The sequence below is a fragment of the Pinus tabuliformis genome, chromosome J, assembly GCF_031772625.1.
Source record: "Pinus tabuliformis cultivar Carrire ecotype Pingquan chromosome J, CPIR1, whole genome shotgun sequence".
NCBI lineage: Eukaryota > Viridiplantae > Streptophyta > Pinopsida > Pinales > Pinaceae > Pinus > Pinus tabuliformis.
In genome coordinates, this window is record NC_142295.1 from 1,605,460,949 (window position 1) to 1,605,476,143 (window position 15,195).

Genomic DNA, 15,195 nt, shown 5'->3' on the forward strand with positions numbered 1-15,195 from the left:
GGTTTCTACCTCTCATGTTACCATCCAACACCTATCAACTACCTTCCTTGGTAATGACACCAAAATGTTTGTACTATTTTATCACTTTTAAAACAGCTGAATCAAAACCATTAATTATAAACCATGGTAGGTTTTTTATTTCAAAGGATTCTGCACTATCTATGTCCATACATGAATAACTAGGTAACACAAAAATGTCATTGAACACACTTGCAACATTTAAAACATTCTTGCAGAAATGAAACCCACACTTGCAGAAATTAAATCTCAAAACAGAAGTGTGTATATTCCACAATATATGAAAAAACAATAAGAAATTCATATCAACATCTATGAAAATAAATATAATACTAATATTGCAATCCCTACTAAAGAAGAGGGCCCTTCCTCCCTAGCAGGGTGCAGGAATGGAACAAAACTACTTAAAGATTCAACAGAGAAATTGCAGAATCATCACCAAGTACTTGTTGTATTAAAATAGTTGAAACATACAAGATCAAAATATCGGCATTGTTCCAAATTTTGTCTTCCCCTTCTCATAGGAATGAACCTTTTTATAAATTCTTACAAAGCCCCAAAATTAGGGAATGAATCAGTCATGAGAATCTCATGATTCTCATGCTAATCGATTTAATAGAAATGAAATAAAATAGAAGTTGTTACAACTAGTTTTCAATTAAAGACCTATTATGGTTATGCCACTTTTTATAGCTATAACTGCTCATATATTTTCAACCTTCCACATAGAGTTACATCTCACGGTCTTCAACAATTATCTCTAAAATAGCGGCCACGGTCTTTAATAATTTGTGTAGTAGCAACATCACAGTGTAACACCAACTCATGGTGTAACAATAATATTCAGTGTGTAATAACATGTAACAGCAGCAGATGTTTACCCATAGTCTTTAGTAATTACAGTAACACCTGAAAGAAAAACATCCAAAAGACCTCTTCCATAATTTCCCTAGTTAGTCATTCCAAAAATATATTGTTTCTTTCGATACTTAATAAAAAATGTCATAATAATATCTCAGAGAAAAATATTGCTTCTTGACTAGGCAGAGTGCATTGTGTCAAGGGATTGATAAAATTTGGTGAAGGTAAATAGCCAAAAATATGGAAAAAGGTGCCTGAAATATCCTTAAATACTGCACCCAACACATGCGTCAGGTAGTTCTACTCATGCTCATTCAATTTTCGTGACTCATAACATACCACATGTCCATCCTACATAAGGAATCCACCAAGCCCTATCTTTCAAGCATCTGTGCATACTACAAATTCTTTATTTGAATCTGTAATCTTTAACACTTGTGAATGTGTCACCAACTACTTGAGCTGCTCAAAACTAACCACACACTCCTCTCTCCATTCAAACTTCTTACCTTTCCTCTGCAACAATGTGATAGGATACAAAATTTGTGAGCCGTTCCTAATGAACCTCCTATAGTAGCCTGCCAAACCCATGAAAAATCTCACATCATCCACATTCTTAGGAGCTACCCACTCCATGATTTCCCCTATCTTTTTTGGACATACTTTAATTCCTTCCTTAGAGACAATATTCCCCAACTAGTGTACCACATTCTGAAAGAAACTATACTCGTTGAGCTTACCATAAAACTCATGCCCTCTCAACAACCTCAACATTGCTTCTAAATGCTCAGCATGCTCTTCCTCATTTTTAGAATGTACTAGTATATCGTCAATGAACACATTAAAAACTTATCCAAATATGGACGCAACACACTATTCATCAAGCACATAAATGTAGCTGGAGCATTAGTTAAGAAAAATGGAACTACAACAATCTCATCATGCCCACACCTGGTCTAGAAAGCAGTCTTGTAAATGTCTTCCTCTTTTATGATACTTGATGGTATCCTAATCTCAATTTGATCTTAGAGAACACTACTTCTCCCTTCAACTGGTTGATAAAGTCATCAATCCTCGGTAATAGCTACCTACTCTTGATGGTCACTTTTTTCAACTGCATGTAGTCAATGCATAATCTGAGAGTACCATATTTCTTCTTCACAAATAATACCGGTGCGCCCCATGGTGATACACTCATCCTAGAGTACCCCTTGTCCAACATTTCTTTCAGCTGCAACTTTAACTCAATGAACTCAAGTGTGCTCATCCTGTAAGGTGCTTTTGATGCTGGAGCTACCCATGGCACTAACTCAATAGAAACATCCACCTCCCTATGAGGTGGAAACTCTAAAATATCCTTAGGAAATACATCCTTCAACTATTGTAAAACTAGGTACCTACTCAACACATCTACATCCTTAACTTCCTTACCTTATCACTAGAAATATGCACTGCAAATAGCTTACACCCTTTTCTATGACTATGCTTTGCTTGTATAGTTGTCACCATCCTAACTAATGTAGCTTTTTTCTTACCCTGTATGACTCTTGGTTCTCCGTTGTCATCTACACACTCAATGGCTTGTCATAACAGTATACATTGGTTCTATGAAGATACTACCAATCCATGCCGAACGACATATTTTGTAAGCCCAACGGTAATACATTCAAATGTGTTACGGTAGGCATACCATTCAAATCAAATTCACAAGCTCTTACCCAGTGATGAACTCACTTCTTCATACCTGTAGCCAACTACACTAACCAAGACTCTGCATCAATTTCCTTATTCAAACCACACTTATCCACTAAGTCAAGGCTAACATACCTATAATTAGATCCAACATCAATTAAAGTATAAATAACTTGATCACAAAGCTTACCATCCATATCAATGATAGATACCTGATGATTTTCCTGTTTGTTATCCAATGATGCATAAATATGTGGAATACTCTAACCAACATCCCCAACAATCTATGCCTCCTGCGTACTGTATATCAGAGGTCTACCACCCTGGTTCTGCAAATAATCTCTCCTGCAATGATCTTTGCCACAATTCCAACACTCTATAGGCTTCCAACCTGTCTTCTTATTTTGTTCTCCTGATCGGAATCCTTTTCCTCTATCCAATGCATTAAAATTCTTAGGTGGTGAAACATTATTCTTGTTACCTATTTCCTAAAGCCTTGCTCACTTTTTGTCCCATTTTTCTTAATCCTTTGCATTACCTCTCCAGTTTGGCTTAGTATGAGTTTTGAACTTCGATTGTTCATAGAATTGCTTCAACTTCCATATTTCCTCCTTCAATGATCTAGATGCCTCAAACTCAATCCTATCTTCGAATGCAACTGATAATCCACTAGTGAATCTCTAAATCTCAGCCTTCTCATTCTTGAGGTAAGGCACATACATCAGCAACTCCAAGAATCTGCTAGTGTACTCATCATCAGTCATGGATCCCACATTTAGCTCATAGAATTTTGTTGCTCTGTCATCAAAGTATCTCTCTGATAGTTACTTCTTCTTTAATAGCCACTCACACTCACTCCAAGTCAAGTCTTCATCATTTATACCTTTTACATTCTTCAAGTCTTCCCACCAAATGTATGCTTTTCCTTTGAGACTGAATGTAGCCACTCTAGCTTTCATGTTCATTGAATAGTAATGCAATTTGAAGAACTTCTTCAAGCCTAGAAACCATGCCTCTGCATCTTTTGATTTCTTTACCTCTCCATCAAAAGTAGGTGGCTTTGCTTTCTTAAACTCATCTGTAAAATACTTCTTATCACTCCTCCTATAAGGATGATAACGATGACAATCGTAGTGCTTATCTAAATCAGAACTAGAATCATACCTATGTTTATCCCCTCTCCTATCTGTTTTGTCCAACAATCTTCCATCTCTGAATGTGTCATCTCTATCTAATACGTGATCACGATGCGATATACTACCATATTACCCATTAGTTCTATCTTCCTACACATGGCTGATTCTAAATGATCCCTCTCGCTACAAATCTAACAAGCTCTGAAGTATGACTGCATTTACCTCTGCTAACCTTTCCTGGGCTTGTATGATTCTGTCATTATCTTCCTTACAACTCCTTATTTCTTCCTTTAAGCTTCTCAGTGTAACCGCCAAATCGGAAGAGTTACCAACACCATACTGCTCTTCGGATTCATCAGGAGAGTCTTTGTAGTCAATCATCTTGCTATCCATTTGATATTTCTTCCTGCAAGGTATATCATGTCTACTAAACCAAATCACAATAAACCAACATAACTTAGAGTAGCTTGGGAATGATACCTTGTCTACAATATAACAAATTAGTGTGATACATTTATAACATAATCATGACAGCATACAGAAACATAAAACATAAGCATATGACCATGCAATCGTTAGTCTAGCTAGGGTCCAATCATCAATGCATGAACTCAACAAGAACACACACCACAACCTCATGCATGAAAACCACCATCATTATGTCACAATGCACTTGACCACATGCAAACATGAACATGCATAAGCTATGCATAACCACCCACACATATGCATAAACACATATGATCAAACATGAATAAATAATACTTGAAATCAAACATGTAAGAATGATACATGTAACCAAGCATACAAGAATGTAACCAACAAGCAAGATTGCAACCAAACATACTACAACAATACATGTAAGCGACATAAGTTGACATGTAACCATTCCTACACTCACAACACTGCATTCCACAAAAACAACCTCAATTTTCACATTATGACATCACTCCAACCATGATCAACAACATGAAAATACAACAAACATATGGAATGCAAGTTTGAGTGAGACACACGCAAATGACATGTGTGCATGACCAACACATAGCCCATCTAGTCTGAGGGGTGAGCCATGCTCTGATACCACTCTGTAACACCCTCCTCCCACATATACCCAAGCAACCGGCTAGCCGAAGTAAACATGCGATGAGAGGCCACTATGATATGATTCAACTTCCTAAGTCATATTAAGGAATTGGAACCAACAGAAACACAACATAAAGACATTCAACATCAACTTCATGACCCTAGGGAACCAATTCAACACTTCAGATATATTTCCCTGGGTTCCCACTATACTTTTGGACAATCTAAGCCTCAGTCCTTCTTATGTTATAGGCATGAAAGTGTATAGAAAGCCAAAGTCACTCTCACAGGCTTTCCTACTAATGTCCATAGACTAAATTTTTCATTGTTATGCCAACATCCCTGGGATTTGAGCCACTTTTTTAGGCCTAGAGCCCAGGTCAATACCCATAATTTCATGACACCTTCAGAATAGTAAAATAAAATGGAAATGACAATACTAAAGAAAATGCTTGAATGAAACCTTGACTGGGCCCCTACTAGCCATGACAGGCATTTCATCAAACATATCATGAATATGTAATCTACATGTGTAAATAACAGTTCTGAGCATATGGGTCTCATACTTAGCTGAGAATCACTAAGAACCATTGATGTCTCAACACATCAACTTCCATTGCATCCATTAGGTCATAGATATGTTGATCATTCAATAACAAGTAAAAACATGATGAAATCCATACATGGTTGTTGTCATAAAACACATACATAACCCACATAATAGAAATAGAAATAATCATGAAATTATAGCCATTTAGACCACATATAATCCATCAAAATTCTCATAGAAATACAAGGAGAAATAACCTTTCATTAATGATGCAAAATCCAAACCCAGGATGGTAATTCCACATTCCACCTGAACGTAGAATGGTAGAGCCAAATCTCTCTTTAGTGATTCACCCTCGTGCCATATTCCAAGCATGAATGTGGGATCTCATAGAACACATCAATCAAAACTCATCCAAGGCTTCCAGAAGCCATCCACCTCAACCCATCAAACAATGATTCCCCCACCCAGTTGAACATCACCAAACCATCATTAGATCGGTCTCCATCCAAGCCTTCCAGGGCTTCGAGAGTGTTTATCCAACCAAGGCTTCCAAGACTAGTAACTCAACACACATATTATATAGGGCTTCCAGATCGTTTTTCCAACCAAGGCTTCCAGGACTAGTAACAGAACCCACAAAAGGATTCCAGAGCATTTGTCCAACCAAGGCTTTCAGGACTAGTAACTCAACCTAAGATGTTACAGGGCTTCTAGAGCATTTGTCCAACTAGGGATTCTAGGACTAGTATCTTAACCCAAGCTAAGAAAACATGAGAACCAACCAAAAACAAACAATGAAAGTAAACCCACAATAATCATGGCTATTTATGAAATGGAAAGGCTAGGCAATCCACTGTCAATCTCAGTCATCCTCCATGCCAATGATAGATCACAACCAAAAATCCACATGCAACTACCATGCATGCCAAAACTAGTGAAGGAAACATACATGCAACTCGGTACCTGGAAGAAAATTTGATGTAGCTATTGATCCTAATGCCCTCTTGTGCTTTCCTACTCTTCTTCTTCCTTATTTCTCAAAAAATCCTAGTATTCCACTCCCTCCAAGTGTGCTACAAGAAAACTTTGAGTCTCCAAGAGTATGAGAGAGAGAGAGAATGATGAGAGAGCTCCAAAAATGAACTGAAAGAAGGTTACCAAATGATCTTCATATGCCTTTTTATGAATGAGGCCTCTATTTTCTACATTTTCCATTATTTCCTTCAATTTCCTCCTCACATGCAACATGTGACTTTTCACCTCCCTTTTCTCCTAATTTCCATTATTTTCATAAATAAATGTGCCAAAAATTCAATTTTTCCTTTCGAAAGCCTTAGTCATTGCCTTTGCCAATTTCCTTAGCCATAAACAATCACAAGTAATCCCCATCACTGGGATTTTACCCAACATTCATCTTAGAATAAGTTTCCCATCATCTGTGGTTATTATTTTTCCTTTATTTACTTTTATTACATGGAATTTTCACTAGGTTTGTTACAAAACCCTCCCCCTTGGGGCAACACAGTCCTCGGGGTTCAACAACACCTATAAGCACAAAACCATTGTAAGCAAATACACATTTGATGGAGCTTTATAACTTAGCTCGATGTTGTATTTACAATGATCAACCTGTTGAGAATCAAACCAACATGAAACATAGCAACATAACATCATAATGGCATGACACCCATACCGCTTATTAGAGCTTAATAACATAGCTCATGGCAGTATTTACATCCATATACATATGTACATATAGAAAACATCACCAAAACAAATATCAAAACATATACCAAAGCATATACCAAAAGCACACCAAAACACCAAGCCAAAAATGCTTTGACTCAATCAGCAAACAAGGAAGGATACATATCCCACATTTGATCCGCCATCTCCCATGTAGCTTCATCGAGCCCAAAGTTCCTCCACTACACCTTAACTTTCTCAATTTCTTGATTTCGAAGCATGAACACCTTTTCTGAAATATACATTGAGGCTCTGACTGGAATTCTCCATCTGGTTCCACCTGCAATACAGACCATTCAATCACATGATCATCATCTTTAACGTACTTCTTAAGTAATGACACATGGAAAACATAATGGAATTTCACTATCAGAGGTAGTGCAAGTCGATAGGCTACTGGCCCAATCCTCTCAATGATATTGAAGGATCAACAAAACCATGGTGCCAACTTGGCACATGATGTAATCCGCAAGGATCTCTTCTTCAATTTGATGTGCATGTACACTTGTTCCCCAACCTAGAACTCCTTGAACAACCTGTTTCGATATGCATAGATTTTTTGCCTATCCCATGCTTCCTTTATGTTTTTCTTTATAATGTGCATTTTCTGTTCCATTTCTACCAACATTTCTGGTCAAATCAGTACCCTATTAACTAGATCACTCCAACTGATAGGAGTATTGAAACTCTTTCCATACAATTCCTCAAAAGGACTCATCTTCAATTACTCTTGATAACCATTATTGTATGTGAACTCTACCAAGGGGATATACTCTTCCCACTTCTTTTTTTGATGCATCACATACATCCTCAACATTTGCTCCAATCTCCTGTTGGCCCTCTCTATCTGTCCATCTGTCTGTGGATGATAAGTTGTACCAAAGGCCAACTCTGTGCCCAAACCTACAAATAACTCCTACAAAAACTTTGAAGTTCACTTCGCATCCTTGTCTGATACAATCTTCTTTGGAACACCATGCAATGTAACCACATCTCAGATGAATACCTATGCTACATCATTAGTTGAAAATGTAGACTTTACCAAGATGAAATGTGCAACCTTTGTTAATCTGTCCACAATGACCATGATGGAATCATGTTGTCTCACTGTCCTCGGAAATCGTGTGATGAAGTCCATGGAAATTACCTCCCATTTCCACTTTGGAATCACAATCGGTTGTAGTAGTCCACCTAGATGTTTACACTCTACCTTCACATGCTGACAATCAAAACATCTAGCCATAAACTCTGCTACATCCCTCTTGAGATTCAGCCAATAGTAAAATATCTTCACTATTGTTAGTGTCTTCTCATAACCTAGGTGACCTGTATAAGGTTTCGCATGAAACTCTCTCAAGATCATCTTCTTAAGCTCACTGCTATCCAACACATATATCCTATCTCTGAACCTGACCAATCCCTCTACCATAAGACAATAATCCATATCATGTGCACCTACACCTGTACCTATACTTGTACCATCACCTGTACCTATTCCTATACATGCGCTATCACCTATACTTGTACATGTACTATCACATGTACCTGTACCTATATCGTCACCTGTACGTGTACCTATGCTCTACTGCAACCAATACACAATATCCATATATTTGACATCCTACTAACCTGCCCGCAAGATCCTATCCTATAGATATGTCCCATAGGAGCTCATAGTTGCTAAGTGATTTACCTATACTCGCTTCCTAATAGAATCTGCCACTCTATTCTCTTTACCTTTGATATATTGGATCTTGAAATCAAACTCGCTAATCATAGCCAACCACCGAGCATGCCTACCATTCAGATTTGGCTGGTCAAATAGATATCGTAAACCACTATGATCACTCATCAATGTAAATCTCATGCCCAAAAGATAGTGTCTCTCCATCTTCAACACATGTATAATCCCTGCTAACTCCATATCATGCATCAAATACTTCTGCTTGTGTTCATTCAACTTTTGCATCTCATAGAATACCACTTGTCTATCCTGCATAAGGACTCCACAAAGTCCTCTCTTGCAAGCATCTGTGCATACTACAACAATGGCGCATGCTTCAACAACTACTTGAGCTACTCAAAACTAGCCTCACACTCCTCTATCCGTTCTAACTTCTTACCTTTCCTCTACACAATGTGATTGGATAAGAAATATGTGAGAAGTTCCTGATGAACCTCCTATAGTAGCCTGCCAAACCCATGAAAGATATCACCTCATCCACATTATTAGGAGCTACCCACTCCATGATAGCCCTTATCTTTTCTGGATCTATGTCAATGCCCTCCTTGGAGATGACATGCCCAAGAAGTGTACCTTAGTCTAAAAGAAACTACACTTGCTAAGCTTAGCATACAATTGATGCTCTCTCAACAACCTCAACACTATTGCTAAATGCTTGGCATGATCTTCATCATTTTTAGAATATACCAGTATATCATCAATTAACACAATAACAAACTTATCCAAATACGGATGCAACACACTATTCTTCAAGGACATAAATGTAGTTGGAGCATTAGTTAATCCAAATGGAACTACAACAAACTCATCATGGTTATATCTGGTCTGAAAAGTGGGCTTGTAAATATCTTCGTCTTTGATGCGTACTTGATGGTATCCCGATCTCAAGTCGATCTTAGAGAACACTGCTGCTCCCTTCAACTAGTCGAACAAGTCATCAATCCTTGGTAATGGATACCTATTATTGATGGTCACTTTGTTCCACTGCTTGTATTCAATACAAAATCTGAGAGTACCATCTTTCCTCTTCACAAATAATATTGGTGTGCCCCATGGTGATACACTCATCCTATTGTACACCTTGTCCAACATTTCCTTCAGCTACAACTTTATCTCAACCAACTCAGGTGTGCTCATTCTATAAGATTCTTTTGATGTGGAGGTTCCCCCGGCACTGATACAATAAAAAATTCTACCTCCCTATGAGGTGGAAACTCTGAAATATCCTCAGGAAATACATCCTTGAACTGCTATAAAACTGGGTACCTACTGAACACATCTACATCCTCAACTTCCTTTCCCTTATCACTAGAATTGTGCACTACAAATAACTTACAACCTTTTTTACGGCTATTCTTTTCTTGCATCACTGTCACCATCCTACCTGATGTAGACTTCTTCTTACCCTGTAAGAATCTTGGTTCTCCATTTTCATCAACACACTCAATGGCTTGTCATAATAGTCTACCTTGGTTCTATGAAGATACAACCAATCCATGCCCAACAACATATTGTATGAACCCAACGGTAATACATTCAAATGTGTTGTGGTAGGCATACCATTCAAATCAAATGCACAAGCTCTTACCCAATGATGAACTTACTTCTTCGTACCTGTAGCCAACTGCACTAACCAAGACTCTGCATGAAATTCCCTACTCAAACCACACTTATCCACTAAGTTAGGACTAACATGGCTATAATTAGGTTCAAGGTCGATCAAAATAGAAATATCTTGATCACAAATCTTACCATCCATCTCAATGATAGATTTTTGATTCCCTGCATGTTTGTTATCCAATGCTGCATAAATACGTGTAATACTCTGACCAACATCCCCAATAGTCTGTCCCTCCTGCACACTATATATCTGAGGTATACCACCCTTATTCTGTGTACAATCTCGCCTATGATAATATTTGCCACAAGTCCAACACTTTATAGTCTTCCAACCTATCTCCTTATTCTGTTCTCTTAATTGGAATTCTTGTCCTCTATTTGATGCATTAAACTTCTTATGTGGTGCAACATTCTCCTTCTTACCTGTATCCTAAGGCCTTGCTCGCTTTCTATACCATTTTCCTTTGTTATTTGCATTACCTCTCCAGTCTAGCTTAGTCTCAGTTTTGTGATTTGATTGTTCATAGCAATGCTTCAACTTTAGGATGGCCTCCTCCAATGATCTAGGCTCATCAAACTCGATCCTATCTTTGAATGCAACCAGTAATCCACTAACAAATCTCTAAATCTTAGCATTCTCCTCCTTGAGATAGGCACATACCTCCACAACTCCAAGAATCTGCTAGTGTACTCATCATCTTTCATGGATCCCATCTTTAGCTCATATAATTCCTTTTCTTTGTCATCAAAGTATCTCTTTGATAGGTAATTCTTCTTAAATAGCCACTCAAACTCACTCCAAGTCAAATCTTCCTCATTTATACCTCTAACATTCTTTTTTCGGTTGGATAAATCATTCTTTCGGACAAGACCGATCTCCCTAGTATCAATAGATATCTAGCGACAAGTAGAACAAGAAAATCTACCTTTCTCTAAATATATTGCGATTTATAAATAAAAAACAGGAGGTGTTTTAGACCCTACCTTAAGTCCAACGCTAGTTTGTGGCAGCCACGCTTCGACCATCTGAATGAGTTTCCTTTTGAGAACCTGTAATCACAAACAAGCACACATCAAATAACACCTGCATAGCTAATATAATAAATCATATTCATCACGGTGATCAAGGAATCCATGAAATAAACCATAAAACATAGCTTATTGAGAAAAATAAACTTGATTGTATTAACTTTGAAAACAAAATAGCTTTACAACCTTTGGTGCCTTGATGTTGCACAAGCTCCTCCCAGGGTCCAAGCAGGAATCTCCTCTACTTTGACAAGCCTCACACTCTTCCCAATGAGATCAAAAAAGGTATGTAATCTCTCCTCTCAAGCTCAATTAGGAAGACTAAATTCCAACAGCATTTGACCTCAAAAATATTCAGCTTTCAACCCCCTCGGTAACCAGCCCAATGCCTCATTTTATAGTGCAGAGGAAGGAAGTTATAGGTCCACCTATGAAGGGATAGAGTCCTCCTTCAAAGGGATAAGCTCCTCACATCAAGGGGTTATCTCCTTAAGGTATGGGATGCATGAACCTTAAAGGAGTGAACTTGCCACCTCAAGATTCCCTCTAGAAGCTTCCATAAATAACCCAAAGTGAGTTTTTAATAATGTACTTGCACCTTTTTGACTTTTACAGGGGTCCGCACCCATTACATAGAAACAGAGCAGTCAAGTACGCAGGGGACATGACCAGTAGGTGCGGGACCGCAAGTAATGCTAAGAGAAAGTGTGGAGCCAGAGTTTTAGAGATTTTTAAGGGCTTTCTCTCATTTTTCAAGGCTTGACATGAAGAACTGAGGTTTAAGACTTACAAAGGAGGAAAGTATGAGTGGTGATAGGCTCACGCTGACTGCAAAATGTCATGGTGACAATATTTTGTGCAATAGATTGCCCCCTAAAGTGTGAAGTCTGTAATAGATGAGGATAGTATTTGTCATCTAAGAAGAGTGAATTACTTTATCATTTCAAAGATCATCCTGTGGACACCCTGGTTGGAACCTGTAAAAACATTCAATACAAAGTATATATATGTGAACATATCATCGTTGAGGTAGGCATTCCCATATTCAGATAAAAGCTGACTAGAAAACTAACTAAACTGCTCCGATATAGGAATGATTTTGTAATACATCACAAGTATAGACATATGTAGATATATTATGGACGCAGCCATCTGTTTATGAATAGTCTACTGTATAATGAATAACAAAATTCCTTGCAGCCTGGATGGTGGAAACTATCCAAGGTCTTGATTTCTGCTTCCCAAACTAGTACGATTCTATCCATGTGAATGAATGTGTCGAAGTCGAACATGGTAGAAACCACTTGATTACTAGTCAATGATGTGAACTGTTATCAAGTGTGAGAGAAGCCACCATTAATATCAATGGCTCTCAAAGTACTCAGTACAATCCATGAAATGTGAATAGATGAGCTGATGTTGAACATGTCACAGAATCCTTTGATCGAAGGTCAATGATGCAACCTATCGTCGAAGGTGAGAAACCTGCCATTGAGGCATGTAGATTCCAAGGTACTGACGGTTTCTAGATCATCTTTCTAGATAATGAGCTGAAGGTGATAGAAAGCGATCCGTCATAGGCAAGCCCACAACACGAAATAATAGATCAAGTTTGAAGAAATATATTTGGCAAGGACTAACTCAGGGATGGTCAAGATGGATGACAGATATTTTGCAGATGAATGGTTTATTCGAACTGACCTCTTGAACACATAACGACACTGCAGTTGGTTTGGTGAAAATTGACCCACAGCTAATACCCAGAAATTGGCTAAAGACTTTCAATATGGTTTCATTAACTGTTAGGCAAAGGATTTCCAAATGCAGGTGAACAAAAGGTGTCATGTTCAAGAGTGGTTGAATGCTTTTCTAAAACACAAAGTATGACAAACAGGTTCATTTTTCTCTCTTTTCCCCCACCATTTATGGCAAGTACCTCTTTATTTTTGACAAGCTTGAGGAGGATAACATTTGCTTGGTTATAAGCTCACCCTTCGGATGAGTCCAACTTAGTTTAAAATTCGAACCCTAAGAAGGAGTGGTTCGTTCCTGTTTAAAATTGAACAAGTCCTTTACTGTTACATTTTAACGAGTCCAGTATAGGAGAAACTCGACGTTTTTCAATTTTAGGGAGTTAGAATAAAAACTTAAGAAAATTCCATGGTTGTCCTTTTTCGTAAATTTGTGTCTCCCAAACCCGAAAAGGTATAAAATAATACTTGAGAGAACCGCTTGACCATTACGATCAAGGAGTACTTTTCATAATTAGTGTCTCTGATCCAAAAGAGTAAAAAAGTGACCAACGACACGTCGTTTTATAACCAATATCGAACTTGAAATGACAAAAGTGGCAGTCTTTTCATGTTTATACGGTCAGAAAAGAGGTGTAAGTGGACTGTCCTTTTAATTCCATTTTAACGAGCTGAGAAAGAAAAACTCGGCAATCTTTTCATATTTTACGAGTCAAGAAAGAGCTTAAAGAGAACTCCAATGTTTTTTTGTTGAAAATGATCAATTTCTCCTGAAAAATCCAATATTCTGCACAAGAACTCAAACATTACTCATACCTGTTTAAAATAAATAAAAATCCATCAAAACGTTACCTTTTCAAAGTGAAAAATAAACAAATTAAAAATTCATTTATTCAAAAAAGCTTATAAAAATGGATTTTGTAAATTCATTTTTACTGTTTGACTTCAGAGTGAGAAAAGAGAGCTTTTGGGTAAGAAACTTCCTTTGAAGATTGCAGAAAATCTGTCCATTGGAAACGAAAACCGTCAGCTCCAGGTAATCCACATCACCTTAATCTTGCATTTCGACTATTTGAATTTCATTTTTAGGCTTCCATTTTTATTTTTTTAGGGAAAAATTAGTTTAAAACTGCTCGCGGGGGTCCACAGGCGCAACATGTGAAACCTACGGACCCCAACCTTTTGCTACAAAGGAAAGAGCCAGGGGTCCGCACCTGCTGCTTGGGAAGAGTGTGGACCTACGACTGTCCGTAACTAGCAGGTGTGGACCCCGCGAAATAGGTTTTAAAACTTCAATTTTTTCTATTTCCGCCGAAAAAATTTTTGAACTAAAATGTTCTAATCCGTCGTTTTTCCAATGTAGGATATACACAATGCTCATTTGGTGGGAATGGGAGCATGAAGATGTTGACCTTGCCGCAATTAATCATCAGCCCTCATTGGATGCATTGAGGGCATGCGGGCTATTTAAATATTGGGGCATACCTGGCATGAGGGCCCAAGTAGACTTTTTACAATGGATGGTGGATAGGTGGAATATACAAGACCAGTGTTTCATTATTGGTGGCCACCGGCTCGAAATGGAGCTAGAGGACATTTATTTCTTCTTTGCCCAAGAGAGGTGAACAACTATCTCTATTTGGGAATAGGCTAGGTGGCCAGTCTATCGATAGTCTCCGAGTAGAGTTTTGTAATGACCAAAAAATGGACAAAAAGATTGATATCAAAACTATCTCCCATCCGGAACTTAAAGTGATTGCATTTACTATCACCAGACTCTGTAGAAGCGCGGCACTACATGTAGCTACAGGATCCTAAATGCGAATGGCAGCAGACTGTTATCGAGGCACCATCTTCAACTGGTGTGAAGCTGTGTTGGCGAATGTAAAAGGCCAACTAACTAGAGCAAAGAATGGACAACTAAAAAACTTTGGATATGGTTTCTTGGTTGTGAGCTTT